Genomic DNA, 27,061 nt, shown 5'->3' on the forward strand with positions numbered 1-27,061 from the left:
GCCCCTGTCCCACACTCCAGCAGCATGGAGGCCTCCCCCACCCAGGAGCATGTGTCAGCCATTGCACTGTTCACCTTCACCTAACAGGTAGGTAGACATCTTCACTGGGAGGCCTGTTTGGGGGAGGGAGGCCTGCACTATCACTCCCACCACGCACCTTGTCCCACACCTGAGAAGGATGGAGCCCCCCCACCCAGGAGCATGTGTCAGCCATTGCATTGTTCACCCTCACCTAACAGGTAGATAGCCATCTTGTATTGGAGGATTGTTTGGGGGTGGGAGGCCTGCACTAAGACTCCCACCATGCCCCCTGTTCCACACTCCAGCTGCATGGATGCCTCCCCCACCCAGGAGCATGCGTCAGCCATTGCACTGTTCACCCTCACCTAACAGGTAGGCAGCCATCTTCACTGGGAGGATTGTTTGGGGGAGGGAGGCCTGTACTATCACTCCCACCATGCCCCCCTGTCCCACACCTTAGTAGGATGGAGGCCTCCCCCACCCAGGAGCATGTGTCAGCCATTGCATTGTCCACCCTCACTTAACAGGTAGGTAGCCATCTTCCCTGTACTGGCTGTTTGGTTGTGGGAGGGCTGTACCACGACTCCCACCATGCTCCTTGTCCCACACCCCAGCAGCATGGAGGCCTCCCCCACCCAGGAGCATGTGTCAGTTATTGCATTGTTCACCCTCACCTAACAGATAAGGAGCCATCTTGTACTGGAGGATTGTTTGGGGGGTGGGAGGCCTGCACTATGACTCCCACCATTCCCCCTGTTCCACACCCCAGCAGCATGGATGCCTCCCCCACCCAGGAGCATGTGTCAGCCATTGCACTGTTCACCCTCACCTAACAGGTAGGTAGCCATTGTCACAGGTCTGGCTGTTTGTGGTTGTGAGACCTGCAACACTACACACGGCACCGATTGCATGCAATGCATCGATACAGGACATGTATGATTATTTGATGTTTCCCTGCCCCATGTAATAACAGCCAGTATTGCATTTAACAATAATACTAAAGTTGTCTCAATTGTGTAGTGTACAGACAGCAGGTGACATGCAGCTAACAGAATACTTGCACATTGCACAACACTGACCATTCCCCATCTAATCCCCAGGTGATGAAGATCTTGCTGCTGAGGACAACAACGAGACCAGGAGAGCCAGTCTCCACCCCCGGTACATGGACTCTCGGATGTTGACTCCCAGGACAGTTTGGACGATGAGCTCCGGGCCGGCCCATCTGGTATGCCAAGACCCAACTGGTCCCAGGACCCCATTCTCCCCACCACCACGTCTGCTGCACCAACAACTGCACAGCAGACCCCTGCAGTCACGGCCTGTGCCTCCACCGCTGCCACCTCGGCCACCACCACCACCACCAGCACCCTCCCTGTCCCAGGGGACGACCAGGACACACCACCAACTGTGGAGAGCAGGGAGAGTGTGCGAGGACCCACCGTGGCGAGACAACAGGTCCGTGGCAGCAGGGCAGGTGGGAGGGCCAGGGTCCCCCCAGACCTCAGGAGGTTGGCACACCATCCCTGGACCACTTCACCAGAGTCATCGGTGCATATAATCAGGTCCAGGGACAAAGTGGCCGGTCGGACTAACTATTACGTGAGCTCATCCTGCTGATGAGGTCCATCGACACACGCATTGGTCAAATGGTGGACCTCATGGCCCAGCAAGTGGCGTTGCAGAGGGACAGGCCTGCGTCACAACCAACACCTCCGCCCCTTCTGTTGTGCTGCAGGATGACAGTGCACCATCCTCCCCTGCGCCAACAGAGAGGGGTGAGTCCTCAGATGCCACTGGCCATTCAGCAAACCCCCCCCCCGCCAAAAAGATCAACGGGGCGTCCAAAGAAGAGCCTGGGAGTCTCCGGAGGCAAAGCACCAGCCACATGCCAGTCACGGTGCCAGCCCTGATGGCAACCCTCTTCCCCACTGCATTGACTGTTTGTACTGTCCTTCCCCACACTGCCTTGGAAATGGCACTTGTCTGTTGGACTGGGTCACCACATCCATGTGGTGTCTACTCTTGCATCTCATCTACCATGACTGTCAACTCACTGCTCCTTCACCACCTTCATGTAAATATGCCCGCACCCCTCACATGTCCACTTTGCAAATAAAACACCTGATGCACCAGATTTTGTGCTGTATTGTTTTTAGTGCAATATTTACAGTTTAGAAAATGTCCATGATGTGTCCAAATGATGTACAGTATGTAGGGCTGGATTCTTTTGAAGCATCTAGGGAGACAGTCACTGGTGACATTGTGGCATCACAGACATAACACTACACAAAACATACACATGAGTCTACAGGCATACAAGACAATGTGCAGCAGGTGTCAACCAATAGAGTCCTGCATACGTCCACATATGCAATGTCAATGCCACCTTTCCTACACACAGGTGACTCAACATGTGCCTGTATGTACCATCCGCCCATAGCCCTTCACAACAACAACCACAACAGACATTGTACAAGTTGTAAATCTTCACACACCTTCACGTGAAGTAGTGGTTGATGAGCTGTTGACTTATGTCAACTCCTTCCTCCTCTACACTGTCCTCATCAGTGTACTCAGGTCCTTGGGCAGGCGGAGGCCATGGTTCCTCTCCGTCAACCAGGAGCAGGGGAATCCCCTTGTGAATGGCCATGTTGTGCAGCATACAGCATGCCACAACGATCTTGCACACTTTCCCAGGCGAGTATGCCAGTGCACCTCCAGTCCTGTCAAGGCAGCGGACTTGAGTAGGCCAAAAGTCCGCTCAATGACACGTCGGGTTCTGCCATGGGCCTCATTGTACCTGACGTCAGCCGGGGTCCTGGGATTACTTAGAGGACTCAGCAGCCATGGACGACTGGGATATGCAGAGTCCCCTAGGAATGACAAACACACATTGCAAGGTTGCACAGGCAGAGGGCAGCAGGACACAAACAGACATCACGCCATATCACTAGGCATACTCACCCACAATCCAAGCACGATCGGGATGCAGGTTAGCCATCATCCCGGGCACCATGCTGTTCCTCATGACGTATTAATCATGGGCTGAGCCGGGGAATCTTGCACACACATGTGAAATTGTCATGTCCGCAAGGCACACCACCTGCACATTTATTGAATGATAATGTTTGCGATTCCTAAAAATGTGCTCAGTGGCCTGTGGTGGCACCAGACCAACATGGATGCAATCGATGGCACCAACAACATGGGGGATGTGCCCAAGGGCATAGAAGTCACCCTTCACACCGGGCAATTCTGCTCCCCTGGGGAAATGGATGTATTGATCCTTATATCTCATCATGGCTGCAAGAACATTCCTCAGCACCATGCTGAACATGGGTTGCGACATCCCTTCAGCGCCCGCCACGGTCTCCTGGAAGGAACCAGTTGCAAAAAAGTGGAGGGCTGCCATCACTTTGTATGTGGGTGTGAAGGCTGTTGGGTAGTGGCGACGAGGCTGCAGGTGGGGCTCCAACAGATCACAAAGGGTCTTCATGGTCGCTCTGTCGAGGCGGAATTTTCGGATGATCGCTATATCCTCCATGTCCTCCAGCACTGTCAGGTGACGGATGAGATTTGCCCTCCTCCTAGTTGAGATGTACATGGACACATGTCAATGACAGCCATCATGAGGTGGACTCAGCACATACCGTTAAGCATGTCACGCAAAACCTTAAAATTCCATGAGAGATGCGTGGCACACAAGGTCACATGTGTTTAAATTTGAGACACACAGAGGACACACCAATCCATTTACAATACACAGGTGCCGCAAACAAAACAGAATGTAAATGGAAATGCACAGTTTCGGAACACCACATTCCACATGTGCAAGCCTCATACCGTACCATCAACAAAAGTGTGTAAGATGACCATGAATGCCTCACACACATCTACTGTACCTTTCACACCTCAATGCGTCATGTGAAGCTGGCACACATCAAGAGCCCAATGATCACAGTAGATGGTAAACTTGTGTGCATGGGCTGATATGGTAGCACAAGTATGAAAGAACACCATAGAGTGAGACAAGCCTTGCCAAGGTCAGCACTGACCCACGACACATCGATTTGTCACACATCATTGACAACAGCTTAACACTGTCAGGCATCATCAACCATCAAATGCATCAGTGACATTGCAGGGACAACAGACCAATGTGCGTCACACATATTGTGCGACCACCTGTTCATTAAATCAATTAATGGCATTGTGTGCACAATGATGTGCCATTAGACATGTTGCTGCTGTGTACTGATGCAGAGTTCATAATGGAATTTGGCATTGCATGTGACCAAATTCACGGTAGCTAGCGCCTGGCCACGGCGGTGTGACACAAGCACCACCCCCTACACAAGTGCGGTAAACATTGGCATGGGTTGCTGGTGGTGGGCATGCTGCGCCACACAAATGGCGGTTGCTACCGCCTGTCCACGGCGGTGTGACACAAGCACCACCCCCTACACAAGTGCGGTAGACATTGGCATGGGTTGCTGGTGGTGGGCATGCTGCGCCACACAAATGGTGGCTGCTACCGCCTGTCCACGGCGGTGTGACACAAGCACCACCCCCTACACAAGTGCGGTAGACATTGGCATGGTTTGCTGGTGGTGGGCATGCTGCGCCACACAAATGGCGGTTGCTAACGCCTGGCCCCTGCGGTGCGACACCCCCATGGAGCATTGCCTACAGCCAATGGGAGCGATGTTTGCGGTGGCATGATGCAGGTTTGAGAATCGAGGAAGGCGTGCTTCGCCACCATGAAGCCGGTCATTGGATGCTTTTGAACGATGCACCATCGCGGTAGCGCACCCAGGGCCCCTGCGGTGCATCACCGCCATGGAGCATTGCCTACAGCCAATGGGAGCGATGTTTGCGGTGGCATGATGCAGGTTTGAAAATCGCGGAAGGCGTGCTCTGCCACTGCGGAGCCGGTCATTGGATGCTTTTGAATGATGCACCATCGCGGTAGCACACCCCGGGCCCCTGCGGTGCATCACCACCATGGAGCATTGCCTACAGCCAATGGGAACGATGTTTGCGGTGGCATGATGCAGGTTTGAAAATCGCGGAAGGCATGCTCTGCCACTGCGGAGCCGGTCATTGGATGCTTTTGAACGATGCACCATCACGGTAGCGCACCCCGGGCCCCTGCGGTGCATCACCGCTATGGAGCATTGCCTACAGCCAATGGGAACGATGTTTGCGGTGGCATGATGCAGGTTTGAAAATCGCAGAAGGCATGCTCTGCCACTGCGGAGCCGGTCATTGGATGCTTTTGAACGATGCACCATCACGGTAGCGCACCCCGGCCCCCTGCGGTGCATCACCGCTATGGAGCATTGCCTACAGCCAATGGGAGTGATGTTTACGGTGGCATGATGCAGGTTTGAAAATCGCGAGCCGGTCATTGGATGCTTTCGAATGAGGCAGTCCTGCACAACCAATTTTCAGCTTTGCACCTCACAAACGAGCCCAGGGGGCTATAAATCTGTGGGAGTGAGCCCCACATTTCCACTGCTCACAGAGCCTGCTGCCTGGGACCCTCTCCTGCTGCTGCCTGAAGTGCCTGCTGCGTAGGACCCTCTCCTGCTGCTGCCTGGGGCCCTCTCCTGCTGCTGCCTGAAGTGCCTGCTGCCTGGGACCCTCTCCTGCTGCTGCCTGAAGTGCCTGCTGCCTGGGACCCTCTCCTGCTTCTACCTGGAACCCTCTCCTGCAGCTGCCTGAAGTGCCTGCTGCCTGGGACACTCTCCTGCTGCTGCCTGAAGTGCCTACTGCCTGGGACCCTCTCCTGCTGCTGCCTTGGACCCTCTCCTGCTGCTGCCTGAAGTGCCTGCTGCCTGGGACCCTCTCCTGCTGCTGCCTGAAGTGCCTGCTGTCTGGGACCCTCTCCTGCTGCTGCCTGGGACCCTCTCCTGCTGCTGCCTGAAGTGCCTGCTGCCTGGGACTCCTCACCACTCACTTCAACCACAGGTGTTACATGTCCACAGGGATGTCAAGAACTGAGAAGATCCGTGCCAGTCCATTCACAAGTGAGGAGCTGGAGGTGCTAGTGGATGAGGTGCTGGCACAGTACCCGAGGCTGTATGGTGGCCCCAACGTAGTGGTAAGTTAACATTGAGGGTGCTGTTGGACAGGGGGGGTGTCAGACATGCATGGGACTGGTGATGTGTGCAACCCACTGAGGGGGTTCAGTGCAGTCATCCTGTATGTGTGTGTGATAACATGTAGCCTCTACGCCTTCATGTATGCATGCTATGATATCAATTTGGGCCATGCAGAGTGCCCTTATGAGGTGTCACCCAGTTTGGGAATTAGGGGGATTACAATTGGTCCTGAGTCTGTGTATTGCTACTGTTGTGATAGATGTTGGTACATGACACTGTGTAACTGGTCATTTACCCTACTTTTCTCCCATACCTGCAGCTCAAGGTACACCAGCGTAAGGCCGTGTGGAGGGTCATTGCTGCAAAGGTACGAGCCCTGGGGGTATCCAACAGACGACGCACCCACTGCCACAAGAGGTGGGACGACATCAGCCGGCTGGCAAAGAACGTGGCCGAGATGACCTTGGGGCTGCAACCGCGCACTGGGCGTCTGGCAGTGCGCAACTTAACACCACTGATGGTCCGCATATTGGCAGTGACTAATCCGGAGTTGGATGCACGTCTCAAGGAGCATGGCCAGCAAGGCAGGGTGAGTATTTGGGGAGGGTGACCTTGCCTGGGAGCGGATGCATGTGTACAGACCCTGTGGCAGCGGTGAGCCATGTGATGTTCGTGGGGTGGTGCTGTGATGTGTCATGTGAGTGGCTGCAGGAATGTGTGCTAGTGTCAGGCATTGTGCCAAACAGCCCTTACAAGGCTGATCATCCCTGCTGTTCTTTATCATAGCTAGGTGTGTTTGGATCCACATGGTCATTCTGCATTGGGATGGTGTGGGAAATCTATTAGGGGGTGAACAGAAGGGTCCACTATCTGAGTGTGAGTTCATGTATTCCTACTTTGCATGCACCATGATTGTTGAGGGTCACACGTCTGACAACAAGGTGCCCCAGAGTACCACATGGTGCTTGGTATGGCCTACTAGGCATTGTGGACTGTCATTTTCTAATAGGTGTGTGTGTCCTCCCCTCACGTTCCCTGAAGGACTGTCAGTGGCAAAGAGTGTTTGGGACATGATAGGTGTGAGCATGGCAAGTTGTGTGTGGTACACTTCATCCACGGGCAAGGTGTAGTGCTGTGTGGCCTCAACATGGCTCTGTCATGGCAGCTATTCAGTGTTGCAGGCACTGTTGTGGTGTATGTAGTGTGTTGCTGCTATGTTTATGCAGGGTGTGGCGGTCAGCGTGTTGATTTGGGCATCCCCTGTATGCATTGTTTGTTTTGCTTTGTCCTGATGATATAATTTATACAACCCTGAATCTCTCTCATGCAGAATCGCCAGTGGGCATGGAGGCGCGGGAGCCGGAAACCAGTGGTGGCGAGAGTAGCACTACAGCTGCACCGGAGGCCAGTGACACAGAGCTCACCAGCGCATCTGAAGGGGACAGGAGTATGCAGGAGGAATCCGTGGCTGAGACACAGAGTACTACATCATCTGATGCGAGTGGTGATGCATCCATGTTGTCAGGCACAGGGGATGGGGAGTCTGCTACATCATCTACCACTCAACGTCCAGTGCCCAGCCTCCCATCGACTTCCTCTGGTGCTGGCCGTGTCCGTGTCAGTAAGAGGGGACGAGTTACATTCACACCTGGCACCGCTGACCCTGCACCTGTCCCCCCTGCTGCACTCAGTGCTGAGTCTGTAGAGCTCCTGCGCCAGCTTTGTGTGGGCCAGACCGCCCTGCTCAATGCCTTCAGTGGCCATGGCAAGAAATTAGGGCAGGTGGTTGCCTACAACGAGGGCATACACTCTGACGTGGGTCGGCTCCACCGTACAGTCCAAGCTTTGTCATCCGCAGTAATGTCTACCCTTCAACAAGCACATGCTCCCATTCCTGCTCAGGAGCCTTTGTTCACCCCCCAGTCAGTGGCCACATCAGAGGACAGTGACCACGGTTCGCATGCGTCACGGACACAATACAGCACAAGGAGCACAAAGCAGACACAACCCAAGCGGTCCCGCCCACAGACACCATCCCCACAGAAGAGCAGAGACAGCCCAGAATGCAGACAAGAGCCCGTCAGGGAAGAGCAAGGCCGAAAAATCAGAGGCTGACATCAGCCTCACAAACCTCTGAGGCATCACCAGCAAATGACTCTCCTGTCCCTAAAACTTCACACAGAGCTAGGCGTGCAGTGTCTGTGCCCACTGAGGAGATGTTGTATAGCAAGGGTACACCTAGGAAGCGCACAGGCCACATCAACTCCAATTCCAAGCCCAGTGAAGCAGGTGGAGGAGGGCACCGTAGGTTGGACACCTGGCAAACAGGCAAAGGAGGGCACTGTAGGGGCCACCCCTGGCAAAGAGGCAAAGAAGGGCACTGTAGGGGCCACCCCTGGCAAACAGGCCAAGGAGGGCACTGTAGGGGCCACCCCTGGCAAAGAGGCAAAGCAGGGCACTGTAGGTGGGACACCTAGCAAGAAAGGGAAGGTGGTCCAGAGGCGTAGCCAGACAAAGCGTTCCGCAGGATCCAGCACATCACCAGAGGGAGTGCCAGTGTCTGAACCTGATGCAGGAAAGTTGGTGTGTGTACCTGTTGTGTCATCACCAGTTCCCATTAACCCCAAGACAGGGAAGCCATTTCGTATTCCCAAAAAGTAGAAGGGCACCCCTCCAACCTCTCCCACCCACACTGTGTCAGAGGTCTGCATGACTCCACCTCCACGTGCCACTATACCACCTGGTCCAAACAGCCCTCCAGCTTGCCAAATGACTGATAGCCCTACATCACTGGCTTCTCTGTCTCCCCAGTCAAGTGTTCATGCTGACTCCGACACACAGCCAGCTCCAAGTCCACCTGACAGCCAAATGTGAGTGGCAGTCCCCCTCATACACCTGTCTCTCATACAGGTGTGCTAGTCCTGACCATTGTTTGCCACCTGGGTGTGTTGCTGGCCATAGAAGGTTACAGTCCAACACACTGTGTTCACTGCTGCTCTACCCTTGCCTGTGCAGCTTCGCATGTCCTGACTCTGCACTTCTCCCTGGCCACTGACCTTGTCGTTCACTGCTGCTCTCCCCTGGCCACTGGCCTAGTCATTCACTGCTGCTCTTCCCTTGCCTGTGCAGCTTCTCGTGTCCTGAGTCTGCACTTTGTCATGCCCACTGGCCCTGATGCTCTGCTGTGTTGTACTCTCAACTGTGCCATGGGCACTGGAACTGTTCCTCTGCTGTGCTGGAGTCTCCCCTGTGCCATGGACACTGGCCCTATTGCTCTGCTGTGTTGTACTCTCAACTGTGACATGGACACTGGCCCTGTTCCTCTGCTGTGTTGGAGTCTCCCCTGTGCCATGGACACTGGCCCTGTTGCTCTGCTGTGTTGTACTCTCAACTGTGCCATGGACACTGGCCCTGTTGCTCTGCTGTGTTGGAGTCTCCCTTGTGCCATGGACACTGGCCCTGTTGCTCTGCTGTGTTGTACTCTCAACTGTGCCATGGACACTGGCCCTGTTGCTCTGCTGTGTTGGAGTCTCCCTTGTGCCATGGACACTGGCCCTGTTGCTCTGCTGTGTTATACTCTCAACTGTGCCATGGACACGTGCCCTGTTGCTCTGCTGTGTTGGAGTCTCCCCTGGGCCATGCCCAGTGGCCCTGTTGCTCTGCTGTGTTTTTAGTCTCACCTGTGCAGCCTCTCATGTACTTGCTATGCCACCTGCCCTGGACACTAGCCCTGTTCCTCTGCTGTGTTGGAGTCTCCCCTGTGCCATGGACACTGGCCCTGTTGCCCTGCTGTGTTGGATTCTTCCCTGTGCCATGGACACTGGCCCTGTTGCTCTGCTGTGTCTTACTCTCAACTGTGCCATGGTCACTGGCCCTGTTCCTCTGCTGTGTTGAAGTCTCCCCTGTGCCATGAACACTGGCCCTGTTGCTCTGCTGTGTTGGAGTCTCCACTGTGCCATGCCCACTGGCCCTGTTGCTCTGCTGTGTTTTTAGTCTCACCTGTGCAGCCTCTCATGTACTTGCTGTGCCACCTGCCCTGGACACTGGCCCTGTTCCTCTGCTGTGTTGGAGTCTCCCCTGTGCCACGGACACTGGCCTTCCTGTTTGTAGTTTGCTTGTGAAGGATATCTTGCATTTGATCAGCATTTTGTACATTGCTCTTGTGTACAGTTGTTCTACTGTCACATCTGTGCAATATGTGAATAAAGACAGTTACTCCTGTTGTGTGTTTTGTAAGTGTCCTTGCTGATTAAAGTTCTTTTCGTGTTTTGCGTTTTTTGTGCCTTTCTGCCCTCTGTTCCTCCCATTTTCCCCTCGTTTTTTGTGCCTTTCTGCCCCCTGTTCCACCAGTTTTCCCCTCATTTTTTGTGCCTTTCTGCCCTCTGTTCCACTCGTTTTTCCTTCGTTTTTTGTGCCTTTCTGCCCTCTGTTCCACCCGTTTTTACCTCGGTTTTTGTGCCTTTCTGCCCTCTGTTCCGCTCGTTTTTTCTTCGTTTTTTGTGCCTTTCTGCCCACTGTTCCACTTGTTTTTTGTGCCCTTCTGCCCTCTGTTCCACTCGTTTTTTGTGCCCTTCTGCCCTCTGTGCCACTCGATTTTACCTCGTTTTTTGTGCCCTTCTGCCCTCTGTTCCACTCGTTTTTTGTGCCCCTCTTGTCTTCTGTTGCACTTGTTTCCCACTCTGCTGTGCCCCCTACAGCCCTGCCCCCCTGACTGCCCACTGCCCAATCGCTGCTGTCGCCTCCCAGTTGCTCCTCCCTCCCACGTCCCCATATATGCCGGACGCTGCACGGTGAGGTGAGCGACCCCTGACCCTCCTGGTAGGTCGCTCCCCCTCCACGCAGCTCTGACTGTGTGCCCCTGCTGCCGCTGACACTGCCGCTGGTAAGTGTCCTCCGTCCTTTTTAGGTTTTGCCTAGCGAAAGCTGCGCTCTGCGCAGCTTTTCGCGCAGGCGAAATCCTGTTGAGAACTGTAGGGTGCTTTGGGTCGGCCCTCGTCATTGATTGGCTGGCTCCGTAAACGGAGCCTTGCCATTGGACGAGGGGCCTGTCCGTCAATGCCGGACCAGACACGGGGGCGTTCCTGACATTCTTTGTCTTTTGCCGACGTCACGCGACGCCGGGAACGCCCCCGAGTCTGGTCCGGCATTGCCGGCACCTCCCTTGCTCTACTGTCATCACCACAACACTGCGCCCATTTTATCCCAAGCTAAACACTCGGAGAGGCGCAGTGACCGGGTCTTTGAAGGCCGCTCTCCCAATGAAAACAAGTTTTCTCTCCGAGTCAGCACGAGCAGGAAGACGAGCAGCGCGCCTCCCAGCTGGCCTCTCGCATCAGCATCCAGAGCTGCCCTGCGCGGTGTGTAGCTTCAGTGGAGCTTCAGAGTGCAGAGTGGAGCTTCAGAGTGGAGCTTCAGAGTGCAGAGTGGAGCTTAAGAGTGGAGCTTAAGAGTGGAGCTTAAGAGTGGAGCTTCAGAGTGGAGCTTCAGAGTGGAGCTTCAGAGTGGAGCTTCAGAGTGGAGCTTCAGAGTGGAGCTTCAGAGTGGAGCTTCAGAGTGGAGCTTCAGAGTGCAGAGTGGAGCTTCAGAGTGGAGCTTCAGAGTGCAGAGTGGAGCTTCAGAGTGGAGCTTCAGAGTGGAGCTTCAGAGTGGAGCTTCAGAGTGGAGCTTCAGAGTGGAGCTTCAGAGTGGAGCTTCAGAGTGGAGCTTCAGAGTGCAGAGTGGAGCTTCAGAGTGGAGCTTCAGAGTGCAGAGTGGAGCTTCAGAGTGCAGATTCAGAGTGGAGCTTCAGAGTGCAGAGTGGAGCTTCAGAGTGCAGATTCAGAGTGGAGCTTCAGAGTGCAGAGTGGAGCTTCAGAGTGCAGATTCAGAGTGGAGCTTCAGAGTGCAGAGTGGAGCTTCAGAGTGCAGATTCAGAGTGGAGCTTCAGAGTGCAGAGTGGAGCTTCAGAGTGGAGCTTCAGAGTGGAGCTTCAGAGTGGAGCTTCAGAGTGGAGCTTCAGAGTGGAGCTTCAGAGTGGAGCTTCAGAGTGGAGCTTCAGAGTGGAGCTTCAGAGTGGAGCTTCAGAGTGCAGAGTGGAGCTTCAGAGTGCAGATTCAGAGTGGAGCTTCAGAGTGCAGAGTGGAGCTTCAGAGTGCAGATTCAGAGTGGAGCTTCAGAGTGCAGAGTGGAGCTTCAGAGTGGAGCTTCAGAGTGCAGAGTGGAGCTTCAGAGTGGAGCTTCAGAGTGCAGAGTGGAGCTTCAGAGTGCAGAGTGGAGCTTCAGAGTGCAGAGTGGAGCTTCAGAGTGCAGAGTGGAGCTTCAGAGTGCAGAGTGGAGCTTCAGAGTGCAGAGTGGAGCTTCAGAGTGCAGAGTGGAGCTTCAGAGTGCAGAGTGGAGCTTCAGAGTGGAGCTTCAGAGTGCAGAGTGGAGCTTCAGAGTGGAGCTTCAGAGTGGAGCTTCAGAGTGGAGCTTCAGAGTGGAGCTTCAGAGTGGAGCTTCAGAGTGGAGCTTCAGAGTGCAGAGTGGAGCTTCAGAGTGCAGAGTGGAGCTTCAGAGTGCAGAGTGGAGCTTCAGAGTGGAGCTTCAGAGTGGAGCTTCAGAGTGGAGCTTCAGAGTGGAGCTTCAGAGTGGAGCTTCAGAGTGGAGCTTCAGAGTGGAGCTTCAGAGTGCAGAGTGGAGCTTCAGAGTGGAGCTTCAGAGTGCAGAGTGGAGCTTCAGAGTGCAGAGTGGAGCTTCAGAGTGGAGCTTCAGAGTGCAGAGTGGAGCTTCAGAGTGCAGAGTGGAGCTTCAGAGTGCAGAGTGGAGCTTCAGAGTGGAGCTTCAGAGTGGAGCTTCAGAGTGCAGAGTGGAGCTTCAGAGTGGAGCTTCAGAGTGGAGCTTCAGAGTGCAGAGTGGAGCTTCAGAGTGGAGCTTCAGAGTGGAGCTTCAGAGTGCAGAGTGGAGCTTCAGAGTGGAGCTTCAGAGTGGAGCTTCAGAGTGCAGAGTGGAGCTTCAGAGTGGAGCTTCAGAGTGGAGCTTCAGAGTGCAGAGTGGAGCTTCAGAGTGCAGATTCAGAGTGCAGAGTGGAGCTTCAGAGTGCAGATTCAGAGTGGAGCTTCAGAGTGCAGAGTGGAGCTTCAGAGTGCAGATTCAGAGTGGAGCTTCAGAGTGCAGAGTGGAGCTTCAGAGTGCAGAGTGGAGCTTCAGAGTGGAGCTTCAGAGTGCAGAGTGGAGCTTCAGAGTGGAGCTTCAGAGTGGAGCTTCAGAGTGGAGCTTCAGAGTGGAGCTTCAGAGTGGAGCTTCAGAGTGGAGCTTCAGAGTGGAGCTTCAGAGTGGAGCTTCAGAGTGCAGAGTGGAGCTTCAGAGTGCAGAGTGGAGCTTCAGAGTGCAGAGTGGAGCTTCAGAGTGCAGATTCAGAGTGGAGCTTCAGAGTGCAGAGTGGAGCTTCAGAGTGGAGCTTCAGAGTGGAGCTTCAGAGTGGAGCTTCAGAGTGGAGCTTCAGAGTGGAGCTTCAGAGTGGAGCTTCAGAGTGGAGCTTCAGAGTGGAGCTTCAGAGTGGAGCTTCAGAGTGGAGCTTCAGAGTGGAGCTTCAGAGTGCAGAGTGGAGCTTCAGAGTGGAGCTTCAGAGTGCAGAGTGGAGCTTCAGAGTGGAGCTTCAGAGTGGAGCTTCAGAGTGGAGCTTCAGAGTGGAGCTTCAGAGTGGAGCTTCAGAGTGGAGCTTCAGAGTGCAGTGTGGAGCTTCAGAGTGGAGCTTCAGAGTGCAGAGTGGAGCTTCAGAGTGGAGCTTCAGAGTGGAGCTTCAGAGTGCAGAGTGGAGCTTCAGAGTGGAGCTTCAGAGTGCAGAGTGGAGCTTCAGAGTGGAGCTTCAGAGTGGAGCTTCAGAGTGGAGCTTCAGAGTGGAGCTTCAGAGTGGAGCTTCAGAGTGCAGAGTGGAGCTTCAGAGTGGAGCTTCAGAGTGCAGAGTGGAGCTTCAGAGTGGAGCTTCAGAGTGCAGAGTGGAGCTTCAGAGTGGAGCTTCAGAGTGCAGAGTGGAGCTTCAGAGTGGAGCTTCAGAGTGCAGAGTGGAGCTTCAGAGTGGAGCTTCAGAGTGCAGAGTGGAGCTTCAGAGTGGAGCTTCAGAGTGGAGCTTCAGAGTGCAGAGTGGAGCTTCAGAGTGCAGATTCAGAGTGGAGCTTCAGAGTGCAGAGTGGAGCTTCAGAGTGGAGCTTCAGAGTGGAGCTTCAGAGTGGAGCTTCAGAGTGGAGCTTCAGAGTGCAGAGTGGAGCTTCAGAGTGCAGAGTGGAGCTTCAGAGTGGAGCTTCAGAGTGCAGAGTGGAGCTTCAGAGTGGAGCTTCAGAGTGCAGAGTGGAGCTTCAGAGTGCAGATTCAGAGTGGAGCTTCAGAGTGCAGAGTGGAGCTTCAGAGTGGAGCTTCAGAGTGCAGAGTGGAGCTTCAGAGTGGAGCTTCAGAGTGCAGAGTGGAGCTTCAGAGTGGAGCTTCAGAGTGCAGAGTGGAGCTTCAGAGTGGAGCTTCAGAGTGGAGCTTCAGAGTGGAGCTTCAGAGTGGAGCTTCAGAGTGGAGCTTCAGAGTGGAGCTTCAGAGTGGAGCTTCAGAGTGGAGCTTCAGAGTGGAGCTTCAGAGTGGAGCTTCAGAGTGGAGCTTCAGAGTGCAGAGTGGAGCTTCAGAGTGCAGATTCAGAGTGGAGCTTCAGAGTGCAGAGTGGAGCTTCAGAGTGGAGCTTCAGAGTGCAGAGTGGAGCTTCAGAGTGGAGCTTCAGAGTGCAGAGTGGAGCTTCAGAGTGGAGCTTCAGAGTGCAGAGTGGAGCTTCAGAGTGGAGCTTCAGAGTGGAGCTTCAGAGTGGAGCTTCAGAGTGGAGCTTCAGAGTGGAGCTTCAGAGTGGAGCTTCAGAGTGGAGCTTCAGAGTGCAGATTCAGAGTGGAGCATCAGAGTGCAGATTCAGAGTGGAGCTTCAGAGTGCAGAGTGGAGCTTCAGAGTGCAGATTCAGAGTGGAGCTTCAGAGTGCAGAGTGGAGCTTCAGAGTGCAGATTCAGAGTGGAGCTTCAGAGTGCAGAGTGGAGCTTCAGAGTGCAGATTCAGAGTGGAGCTTCAGAGTGCAGAGTGGAGCTTCAGAGTGCAGAGTGGAGCTTCAGAGTGGAGCTTCAGAGTGCAGAGTGGAGCTTCAGAGTGCAGAGTGGAGCTTCAGAGTGCAGAGTGGAGCTTCAGAGTGCAGAGTGGAGCTTCAGAGTGGAGCTTCAGAGTGGAGCTTCAGAGTGGAGCATCAGAGTGGAGCTTCAGAGTGGAGCATCAGAGTGGAGCATCAGAGTGGAGCATCAGAGTGGAGCATCAGAGTGGAGCATCAGAGTGGAGCATCAGAGTGGAGCATCAGAGTGGAGCATCAGAGTGGAGCATCAGAGTGGAGCTTCAGAGTGGAGCTTCAGAGTGGAGCTTCAGAGTGGAGCTTCAGAGTGGAGCTTCAGAGTGGAGCTTCAGAGTGGAGCTTCAGAGTGGAGCTTCAGAGTGGAGCTTCAGAGTGGAGCTTCAGAGTGCAGAGTGGAGCTTCAGAGTGCAGATTCAGAGTGGAGCTTCAGAGTGCAGAGTGGAGCTTCAGAGTGCAGAGTGGAGCTTCAGAGTGCAGAGTGGAGCTTCAGAGTGGAGCTTCAGAGTGGAGCTTCAGAGTGGAGCTTCAGAGTGGAGCTTCAGAGTGGAGCTTCAGAGTGGAGCTTCAGAGTGCAGAGTGGAGCTTCAGAGTGCAGAGTGGAGCTTCAGAGTGCAGATTCAGAGTGCAGAGTGGAGCTTCAGAGTGGAGCTTCAGAGTGGAGCTTCAGAGTGGAGCTTCAGAGTGGAGCTTCAGAGTGGAGCTTCAGAGTGGAGCTTCAGAGTGCAGATTCAGAGTGGAGCTTCAGAGTGGAGCTTCAGAGTGGAGCTTCAGAGTGGAGCTTCAGAGTGGAGCTTCAGAGTGCAGATTCAGAGTGGAGCTTCAGAGTGCAGATTCAGAGTGGAGCTTCAGAGTGGAGCTTCAGAGTGGAGCTTCAGAGTGGAGCTTCAGAGTGGAGCTTCAGAGTGGAGCTTCAGAGTGGAGCTTCAGAGTGGAGCTTCAGAGTGGAGCTTCAGAGTGGAGCTTCAGAGTGCAGAGTGGAGCTTCAGAGTGCAGAGTGGAGCTTCAGAGTGCAGAGTGGAGCTTCAGAGTGCAGAGTGGAGCTTCAGAGTGCAGAGTGGAGCTTCAGAGTGGAGCTTCAGAGTGGAGCTTCAGAGTGGAGCTTCAGAGTGGAGCTTCAGAGTGGAGCTTCAGAGTGGAGCTTCAGAGTGCAGAGTGGAGCTTCAGAGTGCAGAGTGGAGCTTCAGAGTGCAGAGTGGAGCTTCAGAGTGGAGCTTCAGAGTGCAGATTCAGAGTGCAGATTCAGAGTGGAGCTTCAGAGTGGAGCTTCAGAGTGGAGCTTCAGAGTGGAGCTTCAGAGTGGAGCTTCAGAGTGGAGCTTCAGAGTGGAGCTTCAGAGTGGAGCTTCAGAGTGGAGCTTCAGAGTGGAGCTTCAGAGTGGAGCTTCAGAGTGGAGCTTCAGAGTGCAGAGTGGAGCTTCAGAGTGGAGCTTCAGAGTGGAGCTTCAGAGTGGAGCTTCAGAGTGGAGCTTCAGAGTGGAGCTTCAGAGTGGAGCTTCAGAGTGGAGCTTCAGAGTGGAGCTTCAGAGTGGAGCTTCAGAGTGCAGAGTGGAGCTTCAGAGTGCAGAGTGGAGCTTCAGAGTGGAGCTTCAGAGTGCAGATTCAGAGTGGAGCTTCAGAGTGCAGATTCAGAGTGGAGCTTCAGAGTGCAGAGTGGAGCTTCAGAGTGGAGCTTCAGAGTGCAGAGTGGAGCTTCAGAGTGGAGCTTCAGAGTGCAGAGTGGAGCTTCAGAGTGCAGAGTGGAGCTTCAGAGTGGAGCTTCAGAGTGCAGAGTGGAGCTTCAGAGTGGAGCTTCAGAGTGCAGAGTGGAGCTTCAGAGTGCAGAGTGGAGCTTCAGAGTGGAGCTTCAGAGTGGAGCTTCAGAGTGGAGCTTCAGAGTGGAGCTTCAGAGTGGAGCTTCAGAGTGGAGCTTCAGAGTGCAGAGTGGAGCTTCAGAGTGCAGAGTGGAGCTTCAGAGTGCAGAGTGGAGCTTCAGAGTGGAGCTTCAGAGTGGAGCTTCAGAGTGGAGCTTCAGAGTGGAGCTTCAGAGTGGAGCTTCAGAGTGGAGCTTCAGAGTGGAGCTTCAGAGTGGAGCTTCAGAGTGGAGCTTCAGAGTGGAGCTTCAGAGTGGAGCTTCAGAGTGCAGAGTGGAGCTTCAGAGTGGAGCTTCAGAGTGCAGAGTGGAGCTTCAGAGTGGAGCTTCAGAGTGCAGAGTGGAGCTTCAGAGTGGAGCTTCAGAGTGCAGAGTGGAGCTTCAGAGTGCAGAGTGGAGCTTCAGAGTGGAGCTTCAGAGTGCAGAGTGGAGCTTCAGAGTGGAGCTTCAGAGTGCAGAGTGGAGCTTCAGAGTGGAGCTTCAGAGTGCAGAGTGGAGCTTCAGAGTGCAGATTCAGAGTGGAGCTTCAGAGTGCAGAGTGGAGCTTCAGAGTGGAGCTTCAGAGTGGAGCTTCAGAGTGGAGCTTCAGAGTGGAGCTTCAGAGTGGAGCTTCAGAGTGGAGCTTCAGAGTGGAGCTTCAGAGTGGAGCTTCAGAGTGGAGCTTCAGAGTGGAGCTTCAGAGTGGAGCTTCAGAGTGGAGCTTCAGAGTGGAGCTTCAGAGTGGAGCTTCAGAGTGGAGCTTCAGAGTGGAGCTTCAGAGTGGAGCTTCAGAGTGCAGCTTCAGAGTGCAGCTTCAGAGTGGAGCTTCAGAGTGCAGCTTCAGAGTGGAGCTTCAGAGTGCAGAGTGGAGCTTCAGAGTGCAGATTCAGAGTGGAGCTTCAGAGTGGAGCTTCAGAGTGCAGCTTCAGAGTGGAGCTTCAGAGTGGAGCTTCAGAGTGGAGCTTCAGAGTGGAGCTTCAGAGTGGAGCTTCAGAGTGGAGCTTCAGAGTGGAGCTTCAGAGTGGAGCTTCAGAGTGGAGCTTCAGAGTGGAGCTTCAGAGTGGAGCTTCAGAGTGGAGCTTCAGAGTGGAGCTTCAGAGTGCAGCTTCAGAGTGGAGCTTCAGAGTGCAGAGTGGAGCTTCAGAGTGCAGAGTGGAGCTTCAGAGTGCAGAGTGGAGCTTCAGAGTGCAGAGTGGAGCTTCAGAGTGCAGAGTGGAGCTTCAGAGTGGAGCTTCAGAGTGGAGCTTCAGAGTGGAGCTTCAGAGTGGAGCTTCAGAGTGGAGCTTCAGAGTGGAGCTTCAGAGTGGAGCTTCAGAGTGGAGCTTCAGAGTGGAGCTTCAGAGTGGAGCTTCAGAGTGGAGCTTCAGAGTGCAGAGTGGAGCTGCAGATTCAGAGTGGAGCTGCAGAGTGCAGATTCAGAGTGCAGAGTGGAGCTTCAGAGTGCAGATTCAGAGTGGAGCTTCAGAGTGCAGAGTGGAGCTTCAGAGTGCAGATTCAGAGTGGAGCTTCAGAGTGCAGAGTGGAGCTTCAGAGTGCAGAGTGGAGCTTCAGAGTGGAGCTTCAGAGTGCAGAGTGGAGCTTCAGAGTGCAGAGTGGAGCTTCAGAGTGGAGCTTCAGAGTGCAGAGTGGAGCTTCAGAGTGCAGAGTGGAGCTTCAGAGTGGAGCTTCAGAGTGCAGAGTGGAGCTTCAGAGTGGAGCTTCAGAGTGCAGAGTGGAGCTTCAGAGTGGAGCTTCAGAGTGCAGAGTGGAGCTTCAGAGTGGAGCTTCAGAGTGCAGAGTGGAGCTTCAGAGTGGAGCTTCAGAGTGGAGCTTCAGAGTGGAGCTTCAGAGTGGAGCTTCAGAGTGGAGCTTCAGAGTGGAGCTTCAGAGTGGAGCTTCAGAGTGGAGCTTCAGAGTGCAGAGTGGAGCTTCAGAGTGCAGAGTGGAGCTTCAGAGTGCAGAGTGGAGCTTCAGAGTGCAGAGTGGAGCTTCAGAGTGCAGAGTGGAGCTTCAGAGTGCAGAGTGGAGCTTCAGAGTGCAGAGTGGAGCTTCAGAGTGTCAAGAGCAATGCCAATAGCTCTAACTTTAACAAAGGCAAAACCATTGCATTGTAAATGCTTGTTACTTTCTGTGCCACTGTCTCCCCCTCTTGTGCCTCGTTTTCTGCTCTGTGCCACTCGTTCCCCCCCCTTGTGCCCCATTTTGGCTTCTGTACCACTGTTTCCCCCTCTTTGTGCCTCGTTTTCTGCTCTGTGCCACTCGTTTCCCCCCCCATGTGCCTCATTTTGCCTTCTGTACCACTGTTTCCCCCTCTTCGTGCCTCGTTTTCTGCTCTGTGCCACTCGTTTCCCCCCTTGTGCCCCATTTTGCTTTCTGTACCACTGTTTCCCCGCCGCAGTGCCCCCTGTGGCCCCGCCCCCTGCCCACTCACTGCTCCCGCCTCCCAGCTGCTCCCCCCTCCCACCTCCCCATATATGCCGGATGCTGCACAGCTGCGCAGCGGACGCGCGCAGCGGGTGTGCCGCTGGCACGCCGAATGCGAGCCTAAGGCAAGGCCGTTTGCGCCCGTCCGCGCCTGGACCGCGCCCAGCGCCAGAACCCCTGGACCCGGCGAACGCCACGACACCAGACTCCACTACAACGCCAGCACCCTCCACGCACTCAACGACGGCTGAAACCACACCTGCTTCCAGGCCGCCCCGAAACGGACCCATGGACCCTTCTCCTGCCGCACCTGCAGCTTCACCTGCGACAGAGCCACCAAACCTCCAAGGACTGGACCCAACCACCTCCGCTACATACTCCTCAACACCCGCTCCGCACGCAAACACACCGTCAAGCTCTGGGATCTGCTCAACACCTCCGCCCCAGACATGGCCTTCCTGACTGAGACCTGGTGGAACGACTCCTCGGCGGCCGACATCGCCATAGCCATCCCGGACGGCTACAAGATCATCCGCAGGGATCGCGCCAACTGAATCGGAGGAGGAATAGCCATCATTCACAAGTCCACCCTCAAGGTCGCCACCCACGCAGACGACACCCTGAACACTGCCGAACACCTCCACTTCCGGATCCACACCAACCCCAACACCACCCTCAGAGGAACACTCATCTACAGACCCCCCGGACCCCGGGCTCAGTTCAGCGACTCCATCGCCGACCTCGCCAGCACCCACGCACTCGCCTCCACGGACTACATCCTCCTTGGGGACCTGAACTTCCACCTCTAGAACAACAACGACGCCAACTCCGCCACCCTGATCGACAACCTCGCCAACCTTGGCCTCAGGCAACTCGTCACCGCACCCACCCACGCCACCGGCCACACGCTGGACCCCGTCTTCTCCACAGGCACCCACGTCGCCTTCGACCACACCACGAACTCCACTGGACCGACCACCGCTGCATCCATTTCACCTTCAAGAAACCAACCACGCACCACCGCACCCAACAGCTGCCTTGCCGCTGCTGGAACAAAGTCCCCGAAGACCAGCTGATCACCACCCTCGCCCAGAACCCACCTGCCGACCCCACCAACCCAGACGCCGCAGCCTGCAACCTCAGACAGTGGATCGACGACTGTGCCAACACCCTCGCCCCACTCAAGAAACCCTCCAACAGCCACGCCAGCAAGAAAGCCACCTGGTTCACCGACGAGCTCCAGACCTCCAAACCTGCATGCCGGAAACTGGAGAAGATATGGCCCCACGAACGCACACCGGACAACTACGCAGCCCACAAGGACGCCACCCGCAGACATCACCACCTCATCAGATTAACCAAGAGATCCTCCTTCAAAGACCGCTTGGATAACAACGCACACAACAGCAAGGAGCTCTTCAGCATCGTAAAGGAACTCTTTAACCCCAGCACCAACGCCAACGACTTCCCGCCCTCACAAGAACTGTGCGACTCACTAGCCATCTTCTTCTACCGCAAGATCGCTGACATCCACGACAGCTTCAACACCAGGATCCACCCCGACTACGCCAGACTCCACCTCCCCTGTGAACACTACCAGCGCCAACCGCAAGGTCATGAACTCCATCAACTCAGGATCTCCGTCAGACCCGTGCCCACACTACGTATTCAACAAAGCAGATGCAGTCATCGCACCCCAACTACGGAAGGTCATCAACATCTCCTTTGAAACAGCGACATTCCCGTAAAGATGGAAGCACGCCGAAATCTTTGCCCTCCTCAAGAAGCCCAAGGCGGACCCCAAGGACCTCAAGAACTTCCGGCCCATCTCCCTGCTCCTGTTCCAGGCAAAGGTCATCAAGAAAATCGTCAACATGCAATTGGCCCACCACCTGGAAGACAACAACATCTTGGACTCGTCCCAGTCCGGATTCAGACGAAACCACAGCACCGAGACAGCCCTCATCGCCGCCACAGACGACATCAGGTGCCAACTGGACAACAGCAAAACATCAGCCCTCATCCTCCTGGACCTGTCAGCCGCCTTCGACACGGTCTACCATCGCACTCTAAAGACACGCCTCCTAGAAGCTGGAATCCAAGAGAAGGCCCTTGACTGGACCACGTCCTTCCTCTCCGGCAGAGCCCAGAGCGTCCGTCTCCCACCCTTCCGATCCGAAGCCACCAACATCATCTGCGGCGTCCCCCAGGGCTCATCTCTCAGCCCGACGCTGTTCAACGTCTACATGGCCCCCCTCGCACAAGTGGCCCGCTATCACAACCTCAACATCATCTCCTACGCCGACGACACCCAGCTCATCCTCTCTCTCACCAAGGACCCACACACCGCCAAAACCAACCTCCACGAGGGAATGAAGGCCGTCGCCGACTGGATGAGGAGCAGCCGTCTGAAGCTGAACTCGGACAAGACGGAGGTCCTCATCCTCGGACCCACCCCCTCAGCCTGGGATTACTCCTGGTGGCCGACCACACTGGGAACAGCACCAACACCCACTGACCATGCTCGCAACCTAGGATTCATCCTCAACTCCTCCCTCTCCATGTTTAAGCAGGTCACCGCCGTCTCCTCCTCCTGCTACAACACCCTCTGCATGCTCCGCAGGATCTACAAGTGGATCCTGACCGAAACAAGAAGAACTGTGACACAGGCCCTCGTCAGCACAAGACTGGACTACGGCAACACACTCTACGCAGGAATCCCAGCCAAACACCTATGACGACTACAACGCATCCAAAACGCCTCCTCCCGACTGATCGTCAACGTCCCCCGCCGCAGCCACATCACCCCCCACCTGAGAGACCTACACTGGCTCCCCGTCGACAAGAGGATCACCTTCAAGCTCCTCACCCACGCACACAAAGCACAGCACAACGCCGGACCAGCCTACCTGAACAGCAAACTCAGCTTCTACACCCCCACCCGCCAACTCCGCTCCGCAAGCCTCGCCCTCGCCGCTGTCCCCGGCATCCAATGAACGACCTCCGGCGGCAGATCCTTCTCCTACCTCGCCGCCAAGACCTGGAACACCCTCCCTACCCACATATGGCAGACCCAAGACCTACTCGCCTTCAGAAGACTCCTCAAGACCTGGCTCTTCGAGCAGTAGCAGCACCCCCCTCTCCCCATAGCGCCTTGAGACCCTCACAGGTAAGTAGCGCGCTTTACAAGTACTCTGATTGATTGATTGATTGTGCATTTGGTTTCCTGTGCCCCATGCTCTATGTGTCACTTCAAAAGAGGGGGGTGAGAGTGCACACCTGTTCATCCAATTTAAATCCTCTGTATTTTTTTCACATTTCATCCATTTGCGTGCAAGCCCGGTTATCCGTGATCTGCCCAAACACGTGTTTGTAAAAATATCAAAGAAATGAGGCGAACAGACGCCTCAATCCAGGTGCACAGCGCTGCTTACTTTTATCAAAAAAGTGCCATACATTTTTCCATTTTTTCACAGTTTTATTCTCATGTAATCCTTTTTTTTCTCAGTACATCTTTGTAGTTGCTCCAATCACATGAGAGACACTTGTACACCTTTTCCTTAATGCTTTTGAAATGCCCATCCAGGCCTTATTCAGAAGCACGGAGTGTGCGTAAATCATCCTCAAAGGTCAGTCCATGTTTACCCAATGCATTTCGAGCCATACCCGACTCTTCATCAGGGGTTATCTACAAATTAAAAAGTTCCTGTTAGACTGTGATCGACCAAAACACAGAATCTGGTTTCAAGTGTTTCTAAAAAATGCATCCCATCAAAAGTAACACGCCCAGTACATAACGTCTGCCCTCTGAATTCATTGTTATCCACTACCTCGGAACCCTCTCTCCCCAACTGACACAGTGCCACATGTCCCTTTATCCTTATTCGAAAGGTCTCATTATATGCGCATTAGTTCATCCACAAAACCCCTTCTACTGTATGTTAATCCTCCCGTCTAAGTTTTTTCCGGACGAGCACATACCTTAACAAACGGACCTGCCGATAGTTTTCCCTTGTGTTGATAATCCTTCTAGTGAAAAGCTCTTAACTCCACTTAGATACCTTTATCTAGTCTCCACCCCTCGGCTATCTAACCAATCGACAATACTGTTCCCCAAGCCACCTGTGGAACCAATCCCCTCTAGAGGTAAACACCCAGTCACTGACTTTCACTAGCCGCTTTCTACCGATTTTAACCTTGCGCGCTAACTGTTTATAAATCACTTCTTTCTCCCTCTGACTAATGCAATAACCCTGTCATTACCTTATTTTTCTCTACCATACTCGTATATCTACCCAATCTCCACTATAGTCACCTCAGCATTGTGAAAGCGTGTCTCTTTAGGAAAAAAATCAACCCTCGTTAGTGCTCAAACCTACCAATCCCATAATGCATCATATGCCCCTGCCTCTCGTGATTCACTCTAGTGCCTGTCCTTAGTTTGTCAGTGTTCACATCATTCACTTTAATCTTATCTATTCCGATGCATTCACATGAATTCACCGCCCACCCATAGTCGCCATTTGTGACAGTTATTAACTGGTACATTAAAGCGCTTTTAACGTGAGCATTCTCCAACATCATCCGTTAGTCGATGAATGTTCCAAACAGTCCTCCATCTTGCTTCTCACAAAGTAGTTCATGTCAATCCCTTTGGGGAACAGTTTTTTCATAGTCTCTCATGTGATTCTCTCATTTTTTCGAAATTCATCACCTTCATCCGTGGGTGCAACTCTTCGGTAGGCAGAAAGTACTATATCAAAAGAGGGGGGTGAGAGTGCACACCTGTTCATCCAATTTAAATCCTCTGTATTTTTTTCACATTTCATCCATTTGCGTGCAAGCCCGGTTATCCGTGATCTGCCCAAACACGTGTTTGTAAAAATATCAAAGAAATGAGGCGAACAGACGCCTCAATCCAGGTGCACAGCGTTGCTTACTTTTATCAAAAAAGTGCCATACATTTTTCCATTTTTTCACAACACCTATGACGACTACAACGCATCCAAAACGCCTCCTCCCGACTGATCGTCAACGTCCCCCGCCGCAGCCACATCACCCCCCACCTGAGAGACCTACACTGGCTCCCCGTCGACAAGAGAATCACCTTCAAGCTCCTCACCCACGCACACAAAGCACAGCACAACGCCGGACCAGCCTACCTGAACAGCAAACTCAGCTTCTACACCCCCACCCGCCAACTCCGCTCCGCAAGCCTCGCCCTCGCCGCTGTCCCCGGCATCCAATGAACGACCTCCGGCGGCAGATCCTTCTCCTACCTCGCCGCCAAGACCTGGAACACCCTCCCTACCCACATATGGCAGACCCAAGACCTACTCGCCTTCAGAAGACTCCTCAAGACCTGGCTCTTCGAGCAGTAGCAGCACCCCCCTCTCCCCATAGCGCCTTGAGACCCTCACAGGTAAGTAGCGCGCTTTACAAGTACTCTGATTGATTGATTGATTGTGCATTTGGTTTCCTGTGCCCCATGCTCTATGTGTCACTTCAACATTGCCAAGCTCTTTGGCCGCATCACATTTTTAAACAGGGTTGACAGGGGCTTCAGTCCATTCAGACACTGATACTTGTGTTTTTTGTGTTGGCTCTTTTACCTGTCATGCAGTTCTATTTGAAGTGGTTTCCTACTGTTGACTACGTTGTTGCCATGTCAGATTGGGGTACACTGCCAGCACAGGGTGTGATGCTGTGCACAGGTTTGCATGCAGGATGGGCACTGTCATGATGTATGTGTGTTATTCCTGTATAAGTGCCCAGCTGTGTATGTGTATGGTCATCCTGTGTTGGCCCTTAGTCCTGGTCCCCTGGCCTACATGAGATGTGTGCTCTTGGGTGGTGAGGAGGTGTGCAGTGTGAAGGGTGTTACTTTGTAGTGGGTGTGGATGTGTGTGTGCCCCTGGATTGTGATAGCCACACATGTGTCAGCCAGGAGTTCTGTAACTGTTGTTTGGATTGTCCTGCCCTGTGTAAATGATTGTATGCACTTATGTGAGTTGTCTGTTGTGCACTGTGCAGTATGTTGGTGTGTCCATGCAGTTCTGTGTGACTCCTCCTTGTTGTTTTGGTCACTTATGAGTGTGCAAAGTGTGTGACTTGCACATCAGTGTTGTGTTTGTTTGATCATCAATGTGTGGTGTGTGTGTTTGAGTGGACTGTGTGGCCCTGCTGCTCCTCACTGGTATTGTGTGTGACTTTCTCTTGCACTGCAGGCACATGATGCCTTTTCTCCTCCTGTATGGCATGGTGTGTGGTGTGATGCCATCCCCTATGTGTGCCACTTGTGCCTAGCTTTTGTGGGTCTGCATTCCCTCTATTTGTGTATGGTACACACCTCACATGTCTACTACTGACATGCAAGTCAGTTGATTTAGATGTCAGCTGTCCCCTTTGTTTACATGTATATGTGCCTCCCCATCCCTTTATTTGTGAGACTGTGCCGTGTGGTGCAGTTTGTGGGCCAAGAGTGCTGTTCCACTCTGGACATGGCCACATTGATTTATGTGTGATGTTCTTGTGCTATTCATCAGTGTGGATTGCCCTTGTGCACTTGAGCTGTGTGTGCTGCCCAGTACTCTGGTGTAGCTGGTTGGCCTCTGGTATCCCAGAGTGGTGCATCCTGTTATTGTTGTGTTGCATGTCTGTGTGTTGGCTGTGGTGTAGCTTTACTTCCTGGGTGTGCTGTTGCTTTTGTGCTGTGCTGATTTGTGGTGTGTGTGTTGAGGTTGTGTCAGTCATGTCTGTGTGTAGCTGTTGTGCTTGTTGTGCACACACTGCTTGTTGTACATACAGTGCTATGGGTATGTGGGCTTGGCATTGCCTGATGTGCATCCCCTGATGTCCTGTGGTGTTTGTTGATTTGTGCTTTCATGTGCATGTGTGGTTTGTTTGAAGTGGCAGTGTAGTTCTGTGCAGGTGCAATTTTGTGTGTTTGTGTTGTATTGTGTGTGTGTTTAGTTCGTGAGTGATGATGTTGTGCACTCATGTTGTGTTTGTACTCACATTGCCTTTCCACAGTTTGACTGGCAGGGTATGTCTGCTTCTGTTGGGGGGGGGGGGGTGTTCCTGTGGTGTTTGTGTGTAGTTTTGGTCAGGCATCTGTTCAGGCTACCCTGTGCGTGTTTTCTGTTTGTGGATACACCCATGGTGTGTGTATGTGCTGGGAAGTATTGTCAGCCTTGAGTGTGTGTGGCACTGGTGTTGTGTGTTCCTTGTCAGCCACTCATGCAGTGGCTGTATCCCTGGTTGTCTGGTGCCGGGTGTGTATTGTGCTTGCTTGTTGCTGTGCTTGTTGGTGCGCATGGGGGTGCACCGGATGGGCACCTGGCCTGTGACTTGCTGATGTGTGTTGATGTGTGGTTGGGGTGGTGTGTCCCTGTGGTCTCTGTGCCCTGCCCATGTCTTGTAGTGGCCCTGCCTTCTGCATTGTGCGCATGTGTTGACCGCTGCAGTGACGTGACCGGGAGCGGGACGTTGCTGCTAGTTCGCGGTCGATGTGTGTCCCGGATGCAGAGGGGGGACTTGTTGGCAGGTGGGTGATGTAGGGGTGCCCTTGTGGATGTGTTGTGACCCCCAGCAGGGTATCTGTGG

This window comes from Lissotriton helveticus, chromosome 1_1 (genome assembly GCF_964261635.1).
Source record: "Lissotriton helveticus chromosome 1_1, aLisHel1.1, whole genome shotgun sequence".
Lineage (NCBI taxonomy): Eukaryota > Metazoa > Chordata > Amphibia > Caudata > Salamandridae > Lissotriton > Lissotriton helveticus.